The following is a 17,556-nucleotide window of genomic DNA, read 5'->3' on the forward strand; positions in this document are numbered from 1 at the left end:
TTTTTCCATCTTCATGGCTGCTAGTGATCAAACCAGATTGTTTAAAAGTTCTAATATCACTCCATTGGTATTTTAATGGGGATTACATTGAATCTATAGATTGCTTTGGATAGTATGGACATTTTAATAATGTTAATTCTACCAATCCATGAAGACAGTATATTCTTTCATTTGTTTCTATCTTCCTCTATTTCTTTTTTCAATGTCCTGTAGTACAAATCTTTTACTTCTTTGATTAAGTTTGTTCCTAAGTATCTTAATTTTTTGTTGCATTAGTAAATGGGATTTATTTTTTAATTTCATTTTCTGAGAATTCATTATTGGTGTATAAACATGCCATAGATTTCTGGGTGTTAATTTGGTATCTGCTACATTGATGAATTTATTTATTAAATCTACTAGTTGTTTTGGTGGAATCTCTAGGGTTTTCTATGTACGATATCATGCCATCTGCGAATAATGACAGTTTTCCAATTTGGGTGTCTTTTATATTTTCTTTTTGTCTGATCACTTTGACTAGGACTTTCAGTACTATGTTGAATAAGATTGGTAAAAGCAGACATCCCTATCTTACTCCTATTCTTAGGGGAAATGGTTTTAGTTTTTGCCCATTGAGTATGATGTTGGTTGTAGGTTTGTCATATATGGCCTTTATTATATTTAAGTATGATCCCTCTATTCCCATTCTCCTGAGAGCTTTTATCAAAAAAGGGTGTTGGATTTAGTTGAATGCTTTTTCTACACCTATTGATATGATCATGTGATTTTTGTCTTGAAAAAATATTTTAAAAATATATATGGAACCAAAAAAGATTCTGAATAGCAACAGCAGTCTTGAGAAAGAAGAACAAAGTTAGAGGGATCACAATACCAGATACCAAGTTATATGACAAAGCCACTGTAATCAAAACATCCTGGCACGAGAACAGAAATCTACCAAAGCCATTATGCTCAATTAATATTTGATAGTCTCTTTATAAAGACAGTCTCTTCAATAAATGGTGTGGGGAAATTATATAGGTACATGCAAAAAATGAAACCAGACCATCAACTTACACCATACACAAGAGTAAACTCTAAATGGATAAAATATACTTAAATGTATGTCATGAAACCATAAAAATCTTAGAAGAAACCATTGACAGCAAAATCTCAGACGTCTCTCATAGCAATATGTGTGCCCATACATCTCCTAAGGCAAGGGAAACAAATGAGAAAGTAAACAAATGGGATACATCAAAATAAAAAGCTCTTGCACTGCAAAAGGAAACCATCAACAAAACAACAAGAGAGCCCACTACCTGGGAGAACATATGTGCCAGTGATACATCTGATAGGTTTAATATAAAAAATATGTAAGGAACTCATACAGTGTAACAAAAGGAAGACAAACAATCCAATAAAAAAGGGGGAAAGACCGAAACCGGTTTGGCTCAGTGGATAGAGCGTCGGCCTGTGGACTGAGGGGTCCCGGGTTCGATTCCGGTCAAGGGCATGTACCTTGGTTGCGGGCACATCCCCAGTGGGGGTGTGCAGGAGGCAGCTGATCGATGTTTCTCTCTCATCGATGTTTCTAACTCTCTATCTCTCTCCCTTCCTCTCTGTAAAAAAAATCAATAAAATATATTAAAAAAAAAGGGGGGGGGGGAAGGACCTAAATAGATATTTCTATATGGACATACAGATGGCCAAGAAACAAATGAAAAAAATGCTCAATCTAATTATCAAAGAGATGCAAATTAAAATGACAATGTGGTATCACCTCACACCTATCAGAATGACTACTATCAACAAACCAACAAATGACAAGTGTTGGGGAGGATGTAGAGAAAAGGGAACCCTAGTATACTGCTAGTGGGAATGAAGACTGGTCCAGCCACTATGGAAAACAGTATGAAGTTTTCTCAAAAAACTAAATATGGAACTGCCACTTGATCCAGTGATCCCATTTATAGGAATATAGCCTAAGAAACCTAGAGAGTACTATGCTAAACGAAATAAGCCAGTGAGAGAAAGGCAAGTGTCACATGATCTCACTCATATGTGTAATCTAATGAACAAAATAAACTGATGAACAAAATAGATCTGGAGACATAGAAGCATCGAACAGACTGTCAAACCTCAGAGGGAAAGCGGGGGAGAGTTGATGGGTGGGATGGGGGGAGATTAACCAAAGAACTTGTATGTATATGTGCATAACCCATGGACATAGACAATAGGGTGGTGAAGGCCTGGGGCAGGGGCGGGGGTGAGGGTGGGCTGGCTGCAATCAATTGGGAAAAAAAGGGGACATATGAAATACTTTCAACAATGAAGATTTAAAAAATAGTAAATAATAAATAAATAAAAATTAAAGTATTAAATTCTTCCATGTGGTTGAGCTACCTGATTTTAATAATTAAGAGTTAACTTTCAATAATGTTAAGTGTGTTATTAATATGCTATATTTGACTATGATAAAACCTCTTTTATTTAAGATATATTAATTTTGTAGGAAGGAAAATACATATGGTAATGGAAAGACAGATGTGTTATTTAGCTTAAAAAACAGTAAATTAGGATAATTTAAGACTTTTTTTTAACAAAATAGAGCCAAGTGGACAATAAATTATGCTCCAGACTTGGTCATTTATTAGTTTCTGTAAGGAAGGGGGAAGATGGTATAATTATACACTAACTGCAAAACTAATATGAAACCACAAAACAACCTCAAACAAATTAAAACAAGGCAAGACATTGGTAAGGATGACTGCTCTATAAACCTTCCAGTGTCATAAATGGTCAACATGCTATTATCATATTAAAAGCCTATCTGAATAGAGGATGCTATATTTATGATATGCCCTATACCCATCCTAGGATGGATTTAATTATTAATCCATTATGCCTTACTGTTCAGTATACTGTGTGTTGACATTATTAATAAAGGTCTGATATACTATTAAGATATATTTTTTAACTGTTTAATATGTTTTATAACCAGTATATAGTAAATTCAATTAAAAACTTCATTCTTTTGTTTTTTCTGCTTTAAGGTAAAATTTATGGTAAAGTTAACTAATATATTGTAATGTTGTTTAATAAACTATCATGTTAAATGACCCAGAAAATTCTAAGAAAACAACTACAAGTTTAGCCCATTATGACTTGATAAGAAATAATATGATAAGAAATACTATGTGTCTCCTTACTTTTAAAACTTCAAGATGGTATAACTAGGTTACATGTTAGTCTTATCATATGTTGAATACTACTGAAGAAACTAAAAGTACAATTTTGAATGATTAAGATTTTATTAAAATTAATCAACATAGAAATTCACAATGATAAGAGGAAATAATTTGTTCTTCCTTGTGGGATCACACCCCTGCCTTCCCTTTCTCCTCTCTTTCAACACGCAGGCATGTATATCCTAAACTCTAAGTGGCCCCACAAGACTTCCACCAAGGGGAGCAATGGGCAGTGGCAGCTCACCCTGGGCTAGCCCCCTGAACCTATCTCCAAGGCCCCTTTTCTCTGACTTTCCAGTGAGCAGACAACAGCCACCCCCCCCCCCTTACTCACTTCTTTCCCATCTCCTTTATAGAGAGCCAAAGCAGCCTCACCTAGGCTCTCCTATTGCTTCTTCTGTCCTAAGCCACTTCTTATTTCAGCTTTAGTAAACATACTCTCAAATCCAAAACAAATTCTGTAAAATAAAAACCCTGTGGTCATCACAGCATCACACCGTAACGACCGATCACCAGGAGGCTGCATGCATGGCAGGTGCACAGGTGGAGAGGGCTGCATGCTTCACAAGGCGTGCGCAGGTGGGCAGGGACTTGACACAACATCACTGCGGGTGCTGGCAGGGACTTGATGCTGCATCCCTGTGGGAGCTGGCAGGGACTTGACGCTGTATCCCTGTGGGAGCTGGCAGGGACTTGATGCTGCATCCCTGTGGGAGCTGGCAGGGACTTGATGCTGCATCCCTGTGGGAGCTGGCAGGGACTTGATGCTGCATCCCTGTGGGAGCTGGCAGGGACTTGATGCTGCATCCCTGTGGGAGCTGGCAGGGACTTGATGCTGTATCCCTGTGGGAGCTGGCAGGGACTTGACCAGGAGGTGCATCAGGGGAGTCCCGCGCAGCACCAGCCCGGTGGGGCAGGACTCCGGGACTCAGGGGAGTCCCATGCGGCCTTGGTGAGGGCTTGACACTGTGAGAGAAAGGGCAAATAGTGATATTAAAATATTTCTTTTAATTAATTCCCTTTCAATGTGCATGGATTCATGCACTGGACCACTAGTACATAAATAAATAGGAGGAAATAAGGGGATTATTGTGTTCAGAAATAAAACTGTAAGTAAAAATAAATCTCAATTAAACATTTTGTAAATACCTCTTTTTGCTAGAAACATTAGCTAAAAAGAATATTATTACATATCTTTACACATCATACTTTTATTATCATGCAAATTATATATTATATTTAATACTAATATTATATATCTCCTGATATAGTCCCAATACATCTTCAACTATTATTATTATTATCATTCAATGACAGATGTGTGGCTTTTATTTTTAGGACATATTAGTATTAAATCACTTTGAATTGGGTATTCTTTTTGTTATTGATACTGCATCTCCAATATGACATTACTATATGCCAGTATTTTGTAGAATACCTGAACTAGACTTTTTGGGGTCAAATTTACTTAAAGATTTAATACATGCGTAAATATAGTAAACTCAACACCAGAAAAGGGAAAAAAATACCATTATTAGTTTGTTAAGACTGAACAATTTTTATTTTTTTCTATTTTGTATTTGATTAAGTGTTGATGCTTCTAAACGTGACTCTATCTGATTTTAGCACCTTTTCTTCAATTTCATTCTATGCTAAGACACAGCTCTTGATCTGTGGGGCTTGACAATTCATGCTTTCAAAACTATTCAGTTCACAAAAAAGCTCCTTGTATAGTTTTCTTCAGAAAGAAGTCTAGTCTGCCTTTATCTATTAAGTGGTCATATAATATAATTATTTCACACCCTTTCATTATTGGTTAAAATCATAAAAAAAACCCACCTTTTTTTTTTTAGAATTAGCTAATGTGATACTGCTACCAGTGAAGTTAGACCTCAGTCCCTTGAGTTTAGTTAAGAAAGAATTCAGTACCAAGACTCAAATACAATTGAAAGTCACAGAGGTAGAAGAACTAAGTCATAGAAGAAGGGAGTGAGGTGGGTTTTGTGGACTCAGAAAAACAAGTTACAAAGGCAAAAGAAGGCCCTTTGGAGTTTAAGAGAAAGCAAGCAAAGTTATGAGCCTTAAGGTAAGAAAGGGGGTGGAGGAAGAAAGGGCATAATCAATAGAAAGAGAGATTGCACATTGGGTCCTTTGTCTTAGGGGTTTTATCTCTTCTCTAAAGGCAGGGATTTTAGGAGATGTTTCAGGGGAGCATCTCAATAGAATATTCATCACCTTTCCAGGTATGTCCTTTTCAGGGTCATGGTCTGTACTAGGGGTAAAAGGTTATTAGTCAACTAGAGGCCCAGTGCACAAAAATTTGTGCACTTGAGAAGGGGGGTCTTTCAGCCCAGCCTGTGCCCTCTCCCAGTCTGGGACCCCGTGGGGGATGACCATCTGCTGGCTTAGGCCTGCTCCCAGGGGGATTGGGCCTAAGATGGCAGTCAGACATCCCTCTGGCAGCCCGGCAGCCCACAGAGGATGTCCACTTGCCAGCGGGGAGAAGACCTAAGCTGCAGTCGTACATCCTTAGTGCTGCTGAGGAGGCAGGAGTGGCTCCCACCACCACTGCTGTACTGACAGCCATCAGCCTGGCTTGTGGCTGAGCAGAGCTCCCCCATGTGGGAGCTCACTGACCAACAGAGGGCAGCTCCTGCATTGAGCGTCTGCCCCCTGGTGGTCAGTGTGTGTCATAGTGACCAGTCATTCCCAGTCTTTCTACTGTTAGGGTCAGTTTGCATATTACCCTTTTACTATATAGGATAGAGGCCTGGTGCATGGGTGGGGGCCAGCTGGTTTGCCTTGAAGGGTGTCCCGGATCAGGGTGGGGGTCCCGCTTGGGTGCCTGGCCAGCCTGGGTGAGGGGCTGATGGCTGTTTTTAGCTGGTCACACCCCCTTCAGGGTGGGGGTCCCCACTGGGGTTCCTGGCCAGTCTGGGTGAGGGGCTGAGACGGGACTGAAGCTCCCAGCCTCTCCTTTTTTTTCTTTTCTTTTTTTCCCCTGGGATTTATTTACCTTCTATAATTGAAACATTGTTGCCATCACTGGCGCTCCCAACTCTGAGGCCGTGGCTGGCTGAAAGCAGGTATCTAGGGTTTGTTTAGCTTCTATAATTGAAACTTTGTTGCTTCCGGAGCTCAGAGCCAGGCCATGGCAGGTGGGGAACCTTGGCTTCCTCCATCACTGGAGCAAGCAAGCCTCCTGCTCGCTTCAGCTGCGAGGCTGCCGGCCGCCATCTTTTGTTGGGAGTTAATTTGCATATCGCCCTGATTAGCCAATGGGAAGCATAGCGGAGGTACGGTTAATTACCCTTTATGTCTTTTATTAGATTAGATTATTAGATTAGATGCTTCTGGTTCTGATGTCAGACATGGCATCACTTCATCTGGTTTTTCTGCTTTTCTGGACCTGGGGGTGAAACACAACTGAGGCCTAGATGTTATCTGTAGTTTGACCAAAACCCTGACTCTGCGGTCAACAGACTGTAGGCTTTATTCTTAAGATTACTCGATGTGGGCCAGGACCTCTTTGTCCTGAGAGTTTAATGCTTAAGGGAGTGGTTGTGAAAGGGCTTATTCCTGCTCTAAGTGGGTCTACCACATCACTAGTGACAAGCCAGTGAGTGATATGAAAGTCAGGGGGTTTAAATCACATGGCCAGCCATATGCTAAGGAAGAAAAGCTCACCCTGGGAGGTGGGGGCGGGGAGTCCCACCCTATAACACTCATTTTCCCAGTTTTGGCCATTGCTAGGCACCAAGGATTTCCAGCTTGATGACCGCCTATAGTTGGCCTATCATTCCTACTCTGCTAATGTCTAACTGCCTACTATATCAGCACCTCCTCTGAACTGTCAATAGTCCCTGTCTATCTCTAATGCAAAGTTAATTGTTTTATGTTTTCTTTGTTCAGAAAACAAAATTCTTATTTAAGTCAAGGCTTGAAAAGATTACTTGGCTTTCTGGTATAAAGCAATATTCTTAAAAATGTACTTTTAATTACTCTTAAATGTACTTAGAGTTCTTGCTTCAGATCTGACATGTTAAGAGCTTAGAAGTAGTCATTCCCGTCTGTTATGTTTTTACTCCTTACAGAAAGAAAAATCTGAACAAACTTATAAGGCATGGCTTTTCTTGCACCCATAAAAAAATTGAGGACATAGGGCAAATTGTTACCTTGAATTCTGGGGAGACAAGCACATCCAAAGACTTTACCTGGAGCTGGAGCTGTTGAACTTACATCTGGTAGAAACACTTAAATGAGGACAAATTGCTAGAGGCTGAGTGTAAACTACCTTGAGGGTAAGAAACTCCCCAGGGGAATGTCCTCTTAAAAGACCTTAACACATTCATGGTTTCACCAAACAGGTTCTCACGGTGAAAAGCCCAAAATAACCCTACTGTTTTTTGGCAGAGGGAGGGGAAAAGTAATCATTTTCAAGTTCTGTTGAACTGAAATTTGTTGTCTATTAGAACCCCACTTTCCATGTAAAGACACAGGTAAATTAAAAGCAATAGGATATAGAAAGATACACCATGCTAACATTTTTAAGAAAGCATTAAAAGTAAAACAAAAAATGCTATCGCAAAGATAAACTAAACAAAGTCAAGGAGGACAAAATAAATACATACAAAGCTTTTTTCCAATCAGAGCATTCTTATAAGGCCCAAATAAATTGTTTTATTTAAATCTGCAGAAGATAAAATGATACATTTAAGTTAGTATGTGATCATATCCTATAATGGCTTTCCTCATAATTTGGTTTTAATGGTATTTTTAATTCCTTATATATTTTCAGAAAAGATAAATAATATTTGAAGATCATAATATAAATAAATATTGGAATGTGTCAAATCTCCAATGAATTAATCCTCTCCTATTAACTAGATAATTAAAATGCATCCAAATAAACAATGTGATGACAACACATGTGTCAAAGTGTAATAATAATATGTAGCATGGCTTGTAAAATAATTTATTTTACCCATGTACATAACAACCAGGGAGACATCCCACTTCTGTCTTCCGTCACATGTGGATTTGATTATAACCCTAAAGTCAAAAAATAATTTTCTATTTTATAAAATGTAACTTATTTGTAAAATGCAATGTAGTCTATTGATTTTTTTCCCACTGTTGCTAAGTTTATTCAAAAGAGTTAGCAAATTATAATTAAATGAAAAGGGATGTGCTTGGACTGTGTAAATATTATAATTGATTCATAAATACGTAATGTACAGTCCCTGGCAATTTTGAAATAAGTAATGCTGTCTCCAATGACCATCTTATACATAAAATATTTTATCCCCTAAAATCATATTTTGAAAATAAATCCACAGTTTATTTGAGAACTTTTCTTAAATGTAAATGCAGACTTATGTTATCATGGGGATGAAAATTACCAATGGCTTTGAGGAATTACTTTTATTAGGATCTTTCCTTTATCACCATTCTTGTTGAGAAGGTGGTGCCAGAGCATCCACGCCTACAAAAGGGCTACAGCCCTTTTCCATTAGAAATGCCAATGAAAATTGGCAAGTTGTACTCAGCTCTCAATCAATTCATGTCTTTACAATTTAAAAAATTTTCTTCCACAGAGTCAATTGGTTTTCATTTACAAACATTTTTCATCTTAGAAGAAAAAAGACCTAAATAACTTGATTTTTATCAAGTTAATTTTTAAATTGTTGTATTATCTTCATTTACCATTTCTTTCTTTCTTTTCTAAAAGTTCCTGAGTAAGCAAATTAAGTTTTAATTTTAAAATATGTAAAAGTAGGATGTTTTATTTACTGATTTCTACTATTTCTCTATGCAGGATTTAAGAAAGCAAAGTTAAAGAAAGATAGATGACTGCATACTTTCTTCCTTAGTGAATCACTGGAGATTTCATCAGAGACATTAACCCCTTAGACATCATTAAAGCCATTTAAATTCAGCAAGCCTACTTATTCATGACTCAATCTATTTTTATCCAACATTCCAATTAGCCTAAGAGAAGAATAATTAAATGATTTTAGTGAATTGTGTTCTTAAATTATTTGGCTAAGAGTATAAAGTGAAAAAGAGGCAAACAAATAAATATGTTACATGTACTTACTAAATAGATGAGGTATCAGACACTTTGTTGGGGATTGAAGATTAATTTTTATATAGAGGCATATCTTCGCAATTCAGAATAAGCAAATTTATCCAGGAAATCTGGCATTCAATACTGTACCTATAAATTATTCATTCATTTGCAGATTTCATTTATGTCAAATCTTGTTAGCACAGTTAATTTAACATGAAAGTTATTCTCAGAGGAAGTTCTTAACAATTGGATATTAGCATTTTTGAAGGAATCAGCATTTTTATTGTAACAAGTATCTTGTCTTGTTAGATTTCCATAATTTAATCATTGCACAGTATAGCATAGCTCTCTAAGAATGTCATTTTCTTGGATTATACATTAAAATTATGTGCATAGTAAGGTAGTCACTTATAAGAGAATAAAGAACAGAAAACAAGACATTACCAAGCATATTTAATCAATCCTTTATATTAGAGAATTAATAGTAGTGAAATATGTCCTTAATTAAACCACTGTTTTATAATCAAAAAATGTTATATAAGTCATTAGTAGTGAGCATTCTATCATGTAAATATACAGGTGAATACCATATGTTATTTTAAAAACTTTATGTTGATGAAAAGGTCATTTTTATAGTCAACTATTTTGGATTGGTATAACAATGTACTATGTAACTTTATTGCCATTAAATTTAGATGTATAGGCAGTATTTGTTAGGTACATTCTTGCGCTCCATTATGCCCTGCTGGGGGCTCTTGCCCCTCCTGGCGATTTTCCTGTTATTCTCATTATAGGTTTCTTGATTAATGGGCTTCAGTTTCCAGTAAACTGCTTCACCCCATTTCCAGTGACCGCCTACACCTGCCCCCGCCCTGCACCTGGTCCCACTGCTTACTCTGACAGACCTTTACAAGAGACATAAATATCCTGCTCCCCCTACTCTGCCCTGCTGATGCCATTTGGGCCTCTGCCCTTCTGGAGGAGATGTAACAACAAATTTATAATTCTTTATCCCTTTGGCCTCATCTGTTCCTTCTTCTGTGACCCTAACCGTGTTATCAGAGAAAAACATGCCTTGTGTACCCTCATTGCTAGTGGGAATAGAGTCCTTGAAATATCCCAAGAAAAGGAATTTTCTGAGACTCGCATGGGAAGATGTGATATAGTACAAAGTTTTATTTCCATGGAATTACACTCCTGGATTTCTAAAGCCCTGTTTCCCTCAGTCCACTCATAGAAGTATCGCTGGGATTTCAGCAGAGCTAAAATCAGAGACAGTATCCAGAGGTTCCTTTCCATGTTGGAGCTGGGTCCGGTTCAGCATCAGGCTAATCGCAATCTGTTAGTCCACTGCGTGTGGGGGTCTGCCTGGCCATGGACCACACAGAGAATGCCAGGAAGCCAAGCATAAGCCACGAGTCAGACATGACAAGAGGAATCAAGAGAGTGAACTTCTTTGTTCGGGGGATTAAGTATCCCAAATCTTCACTTGCTTCTAGTGGCCACTCCCATTCTGGCCAATGACCTCAGTTCCCAGGTGTGGTTGATAGGCAAGTATCTTCTCTATGTCATCCCAACTTTGCTGGGCATGGTCGATCTTCTCTTTGTTTAATCTCTGGGAGTGTAAAGTTGTAGCTTCCTGGTGAAGCTGCCCAAATGACATGCCTATAGTGTATGGCCTTCTCTCTGTTCCTTTCCTGTTATTCATAACTAGCTAATTATAATGTTATCAGTACTATAAATATAAATGTTTCTCTTATTTCAAGAATATTTAAATTTAGCAACTAATACAGTTAGTGTAACTAAAGATTTCCTTTGGTTCCTTAAAAACACACACACAAAACAAACAAACAAACAAACAAACAAACAAAAAACAGTATGAGGCTGGTGGCTGAGTTAATATTTAGCAAATGGCACACTAAACCTGGCTTCTACCTCTGCCGTTACTAACTCCAAACATGAGCCTCTCCTCAGATGCTTGAGATGCTTGCTTGATATTATGTGGAGATTTAGTCCCAATAAAGCCTTAGTGATTCGGGTTTTTTATTGAGCAGGTACAAGGGTGATTTCTTTCCCGGGTTCTTGTCCAGATGGATTTGAAGAATGAAGCCACAGACAAAAGGTGGTAGGTGAGAAGTATAGAAATGTCATTGCAAGCAGAAGAAACTTTATTATAAGCAGATACTATCTCTAAAATCCCTAATTTCTAAGTTTCTATTCCTAAGCCAGGAGAGACAGAGGAGTCCCCTAAGGAGGGTGGCTACTGCTGCTCTCTTTGTCTGGAGGTGTTATGGAGGCTGTAGCTCTTAGTCAGAACATGACCTTTTCTAATTGGACCCTTTCCCAATGTACGACCCCTGTGCTTTCCTCATTGGTCACTCCAAAGGCCAAAGCCCATGAGGTTCCCTTCTCGTTTCCCTTACTTTGCAACATTCCTTTATCCTCTGTGGAAACATGTTTCCTTTTTTCCAGTACCCTGTGTCCATTTTTGTCCTTCACATATTCACCTTATCTGCTCAGGTTGGAGTTATTTTTTTATCTATTTTATGGTACCTAGTAACCATAGGCTGACAAGCCTTGAGACAGAAACCGCTGGCTTCTCTGTTCAAAAGTAAAACAGCCCCCCCCCCCATTTTTTTTTTCTCTTGGCCAGAGATGTTTTATTACCCCTATGGCTCTCCCAGCTGCTCAGGCCAGATACCTCTGTCCTTGGTTTATGGCTGCTTTAGTTGTTCAGGCCAAGATGCCTCTGCCTCTCTGGACCCCTCCCTTCCTGTATTAAGCTGGCTAGTTGGCCCTTTTCATTAGTATTTCCCTCAGCTTGAATCAACTTTAACAGGTTTCTTCTTGCCTCCAGACCCCTCTCAGCCAGATGGCCTGACCACAGGGGTCCCTCCCTTCCCTTTTCTTAAAGCATTTATTTAAAAAAAACTGGTAAACTCTTTCTCTGCCACTTTAACATGTAAATCTTTTTAAAGGTTTTTTGTTGTTGTTCAGTTTTTATAACCCAGGACTGACTTTCTCAAGGACCTGCAGGCTATCCCTTTGCTATGTAATCATCAAGTGTCCATATAGGCTAGTCTCTAGTCTCTGTGGGAAGGTAGGAGCTTAATTTAGTGGGCACTTTGCTCCAAGTTGTAAAACGACCCCCTATCATGAAGATATGAGAAAGTTCACTTTTCCTTTGGTAAAGCCAATGAGAAAACAGATGACCTACTATCCTTCACTCAAGCTCTTAAACACTGCCCCACCTTTTGTTTCACTGAGGTTGAAATCAGATTGTGTTCTGCTCTCTTTTTCCTATTGCAATAGCCTTGAATAAGGTCCTCCTTACTTTGATGCGTTTTTGCTTAGACAGTCCAAATAACTGTCTTTCACTCCCCAGGAGCCACACATGACCAGAATTGCTGACTGGATATTCCCAGTCATTCTTGTCACTGAGTGTTGGAGAGCAGAGATTAGAAAAGAATGCATTTTACTCCAAGGGACTTCAGCAGGAGACTGGAGTGTTGTAAATGTTTCCCTCCATGTCCCGCGTGGTTTAGGGTTCAGGATCTGGAAGAGGAGCCGCACACAAATGAAAGAGAAAAGACAAGAGATAATTTGGGAATATTGGGGGACTAGGCGAGTAAGTCCAACTCAAGAGGAAGGACTTCCACCGGTGATCAGGCCACACCGACCTTTTATAGTCAGAGGTAAACAAGGGAGTGGTTACCATAGTTACACAGTTCTTGTGAGTCTCACCTGTTTTGACCATAGTTACACTTCCTGCACTTCCCTCAGCCCATTAGCTTCCCAGGTAAGATCTGGGGAGTGTTATAAGGTCAAGCCTAATTATGCTAAGAGGACTGAGCCCTCTAAGCTGGGACTTGTTTGTGACTTTGCCAGCAGGTCAGTCCAAGACTCAACCCTATATCGGTTCCCTAGACAGGAGGCCTTTATAACTTACTAGAGGCCCAGTGCATGAATTTGTGCACAGGTGGGGTACCTCTGGGTAGCCTGCAGGGGTTGGGCTGAAACCCACAGTTCAATGCCACCACCTGCAGCTCCCACCTGCCACTCCCACTGCTCATCCCTGCCACAGGTTCGCACCCAATTAGTCCCTGACTGAGAGAGGCTTGCACTGCAGCAGCAGCACTTGCCAGCCATGAGCCATGCATCTGGCTCCCTCCCAAGGGGAGTGGCATGTGAGATCAGGCTGAAACTGGCATCTGCCCCCTGGTGGTCAGTGCATGTCATAGCAAGCGGTTGAGCATCCTAGCGTATCATTAGCATATTACGTTTTGATTGGTTGTTCGGTTGTTCTGCCATTTGGTCTATTTGCATATTACCCTTTTATTATATAGGATTGAATTGACTCACAGTGGGACTTTTTTTTTTTTTTCCTTTCTCTACTTGCAGACTGAAGACACCTGGAGTGATCCAGGTTGAAGACATGAATCCCAATGTATAAATGAATACATGAATAATTAAGCAAACAAAAAACAAGACAAATAAACAACTGCATAGAGATAGAGCCCTACAGCACAATAAAGGAATATCAGACAGGGAGAATAAGCCACAAAATCCATAAAGGAGAGCTGCTGTAGGAAGGCAGATGATGACATGATTTCTCAGGAAATCAAGTTAATGAGTAAATTGATGTTGCTTTTAAGGATCTGACATTAAATACTGGATTGCAGTTAATTATCTGAAGTATTAGAATAGAATATCAAATGAGAGAATTTGGTGAAACAAGAGCAAAAATAGAAAGAGAAAGAATATATGAGGAAAGATGTTAGAAACATGTCAAAAACACAGGAAACCTAACATCTGAATTAGAGTTTAAAAATGAAAATGTAATATATGAGAAAAGAAGTTAATTAATTCAAAAAATATTTTTATCTGAAAATACATGATTAAATTTGACAGCTTCATGGAGTTCCTGGGGGAAAAATAATCAAGAGTAAAGAGAAAACATCACATTTCCAAAATTGAAAAAAATAACTTAATAAGTGAGAGGAAGATGTTAGATATTCTAAAACACTTGAAACTAGAAGACATTAGAATATTATCTATAATTTATTAAGAAAAAATTGATAAGTAGAACACAACAATCCTATACTTAGCCAAGACATCTTTTTAGCTTTAGTGTGGAAGATACATATTTCTAAATATACAAGAATTTAAAGAGTATACCAAAGGTTTTTCAAGAGGAAATACTCACCAAACAATGACTTCAAACAAGAATATTAAGGAATTGAAATGTAAATCCATCAAAGTAAAAATTATGTATAGGAAGGAAAATATTGGTGAATTATAAAATATTTATATTACTGGAAGATGTAAAATGTTACAGTCTTATGGAAAGCAATCCTACTGATAAAGAAGATAAAACTCTACACTAAAGAATTTGGCAACTTTGGATCAAACTATTTTCTTATAATTGGCAATAAATTACAATCCACCCAATATGAAAAAAATGATTTAAATATCACTGTTACCAGAGTTAGCCTGAGACCAAGGCTGGTCTGCTGGACCAGACCAGCCTGGAAATGCATTTTTGCAAAGGCATGAGCAAAGCATTTTGGGGACTCACACATGTAGGAAGATATGAGCAATATTGGAAATATTTAATGGTAAGGCAATAGGGCATGGATGCCCCTGAACAGGCTGCCCCATTGCCTCATCCTCAACCAGGTGGCTTAGCTCCATCTCACTGTGTAAGAAGTCCAGCCTCTGGGGCTGAAAACCAACACGCATGCCCATGGGGCCGGGAAGACTGGGACGCAGAGAGGCAGAACTTCATGACATGTTTTCCCATCTGCACATCCTCCATCAAGGCTGCACTTCTGCCCATGCAGCCACCACACTTAGGCCCCTGGAGGTGAGGCTGCTATGGAAAGTGAAGAGTGTAAACACGTGAGACTGGGGAAGGGCTAGTTGTTCCCTGGAGAGATTGGAATGCCGGCTTTCCTCCCTACTCCAGGGGAAGGGAGGGGTGTTAGCCCTCTTGGCAGGGCAATGTGGCTGTCCCCTGGTGGGTCTACAGCTGTAGCTTCTTAGTTAGTTCAGCTTAATTAGATTACTGTCTCCCTTCTCTTTCCTTGCTGCCTACTGTAATATCACTATTTATTAAATTGATTTTATAAGACTTTATTTTTATAGAATAGCTTTAGGTTTATAACAAATTGAGAGGAAGTTACAGAGATTTCCCATATGCCTTCTATTCCCACACATACATAGCCTGCCTTATTATCAAAATCACTTACTAGAGTGGTACATTTTTTAAGAAGGATGAGCCTATATTGACATATAATAATCACTCAACGTTCATAGTTTACTTTACAGTTTAGTCTTGCTATTGTACTGTATATTCTATAGGTTAGGACAAATGAATAATGGCATATATCCATCATTATAATACCACAAAATCTTCTATGTTCTGCCGACTTATCTCTCCCTCTGCCCTCACATCCCTGGCAATAACTGATCTCTTATTTTTGTCCATATTTTTGTTTTTTGAGAATGTCAAATGGTTGGAATCAACAATATGTAGTATTTTTGTATTGGCTTCTATCTATAATAATAAAAGCACCATATGCTTATTAGACCGGACGTCCTTCCAGATGACCTTCCAGACAGAGCTGGAGCTGTGAGGGAAGCCCGGGCCCCTGTGCCTGCTGGTGGCTGGAGGGAAGCCTGGGTCCCAGGTGCCAGAGAGAAGCCAGTGCCAGCTGCCAGGGGATGGAAGGCCTACTCTTGCATGAATTTTGTGTATTAGGCCTCTAGTCACTGATATGCACCTATGGTTCTTATATGTCTTTTCATGGCTTAATAGGTAATTTCTCTTTAGCATTAAGTAATATTTCATTTTCTAGATGTAGCAAGTTGACTTGTTCACCTACTGAAAGACATCTTGGTTGTTTCCAATTTGGGCAATTATGAATAAAGCTGCTATAAACACCTGTGTGTTTAGTTTTGTTAGAAACTGTCAAACAGTTTTCCAAAGTGGCTTAGCAATGAATGAGAGTTTTTGTTCCTCCACACTCTCATCAGCACATGGTTGGCCATGCTTTGGATTTTGGCCATTCTAATAGGTCTGAGTTGTATCCTATTGTTGATTTAATTTTTATTTCCTGGATGATATATGAGGTGGAGCATGTTTGCATATGCTTATTTGCCATTTGTATGGTGAGGTGTCTGTGAGGGTCTTGGTCCATTTTTCAATTCTGTTGTGTGGTGTGTGTTGTTTTTTTTTAAGTTTTAAGAGATTTTTACACATTTTGAAATAATAGTCATTTATCAAATGTGTCTTTTTAAATTATTTTCTCCCAGTCTGAATTATCTTTTTATTCTTTTGACATTGCCTTTCACAGAGCATAGATTTTTAACTTTAATAAAATTCAGCTTATCACTTGCTTTCATGAATCACACCTTTGTTGCTGTATACCAAAGGTAATCTAGGTGTTGTCCTACATTATCTTACTGGAGTGTTATAGTTCTATATTTTACATCTATATTTTTAACCCATTTTGAGTTAATTTGAGGAAAGAGTATAAGGCTTTGCCTACATTAGTCTTCTTTATTTTATTTTTTTCCATCATAATTTATCCCCTCTATATCCTCCTCCACCTCTACCCACTTCCTCCCCGAAACAATCACAACACTGTTGTTCTGTGTCGAATGAGGTTTTTCTCTGTTTTTTTTTTCTTTTCTTTTCTTTTTTTGCTAAATCCCTCCACCTTCCCAAAAGGCTCCTGTCAGACCTATTCTGCTTGCTATTTATCTATGACTACATTAATTTTTTTGCATGTGAATGTCTAGTTGTTCCAGCACCATTTGTTGAAAAGACAGTCTTTGCTCTAAAGTATTGCCTTTACTCCTGTGTCAAAGATTAGTTGACTGTATTTTGGTGGGTGTCTATTTCTGGACTTCCTTGAATGTTGCATTGATCAATTTATCTATCCCTTTGACAACACCACTTTTTGAATACTGTGCCTTTGTAATAAGTCTAGAAACCAGTCAGTGTCAGTTCTCCACTTTGTTTTTCTACTTCAATATTGCCTTGGCTGTTCTGGAGTTTTTGCCCTTTGTATAAACATTAGAATTAGTTTGTTCATAGTCATAAACTAACTTTCTGGGATATTGATACTTGAATCTGCACATCAAGTTGAGAAGAACTGATATCTTGTCAATATCTTGACAATCTTCCTCTCCATGAACATAGAATATCTCTATTTATTTAGGTCTTCTTTAATTTTCTTCATCAGA

This window comes from Myotis myotis, unplaced genomic scaffold, assembly GCF_014108235.1.
Source record: "Myotis myotis isolate mMyoMyo1 unplaced genomic scaffold, mMyoMyo1.p scaffold_m19_p_1, whole genome shotgun sequence".
Lineage (NCBI taxonomy): Eukaryota > Metazoa > Chordata > Mammalia > Chiroptera > Vespertilionidae > Myotis > Myotis myotis.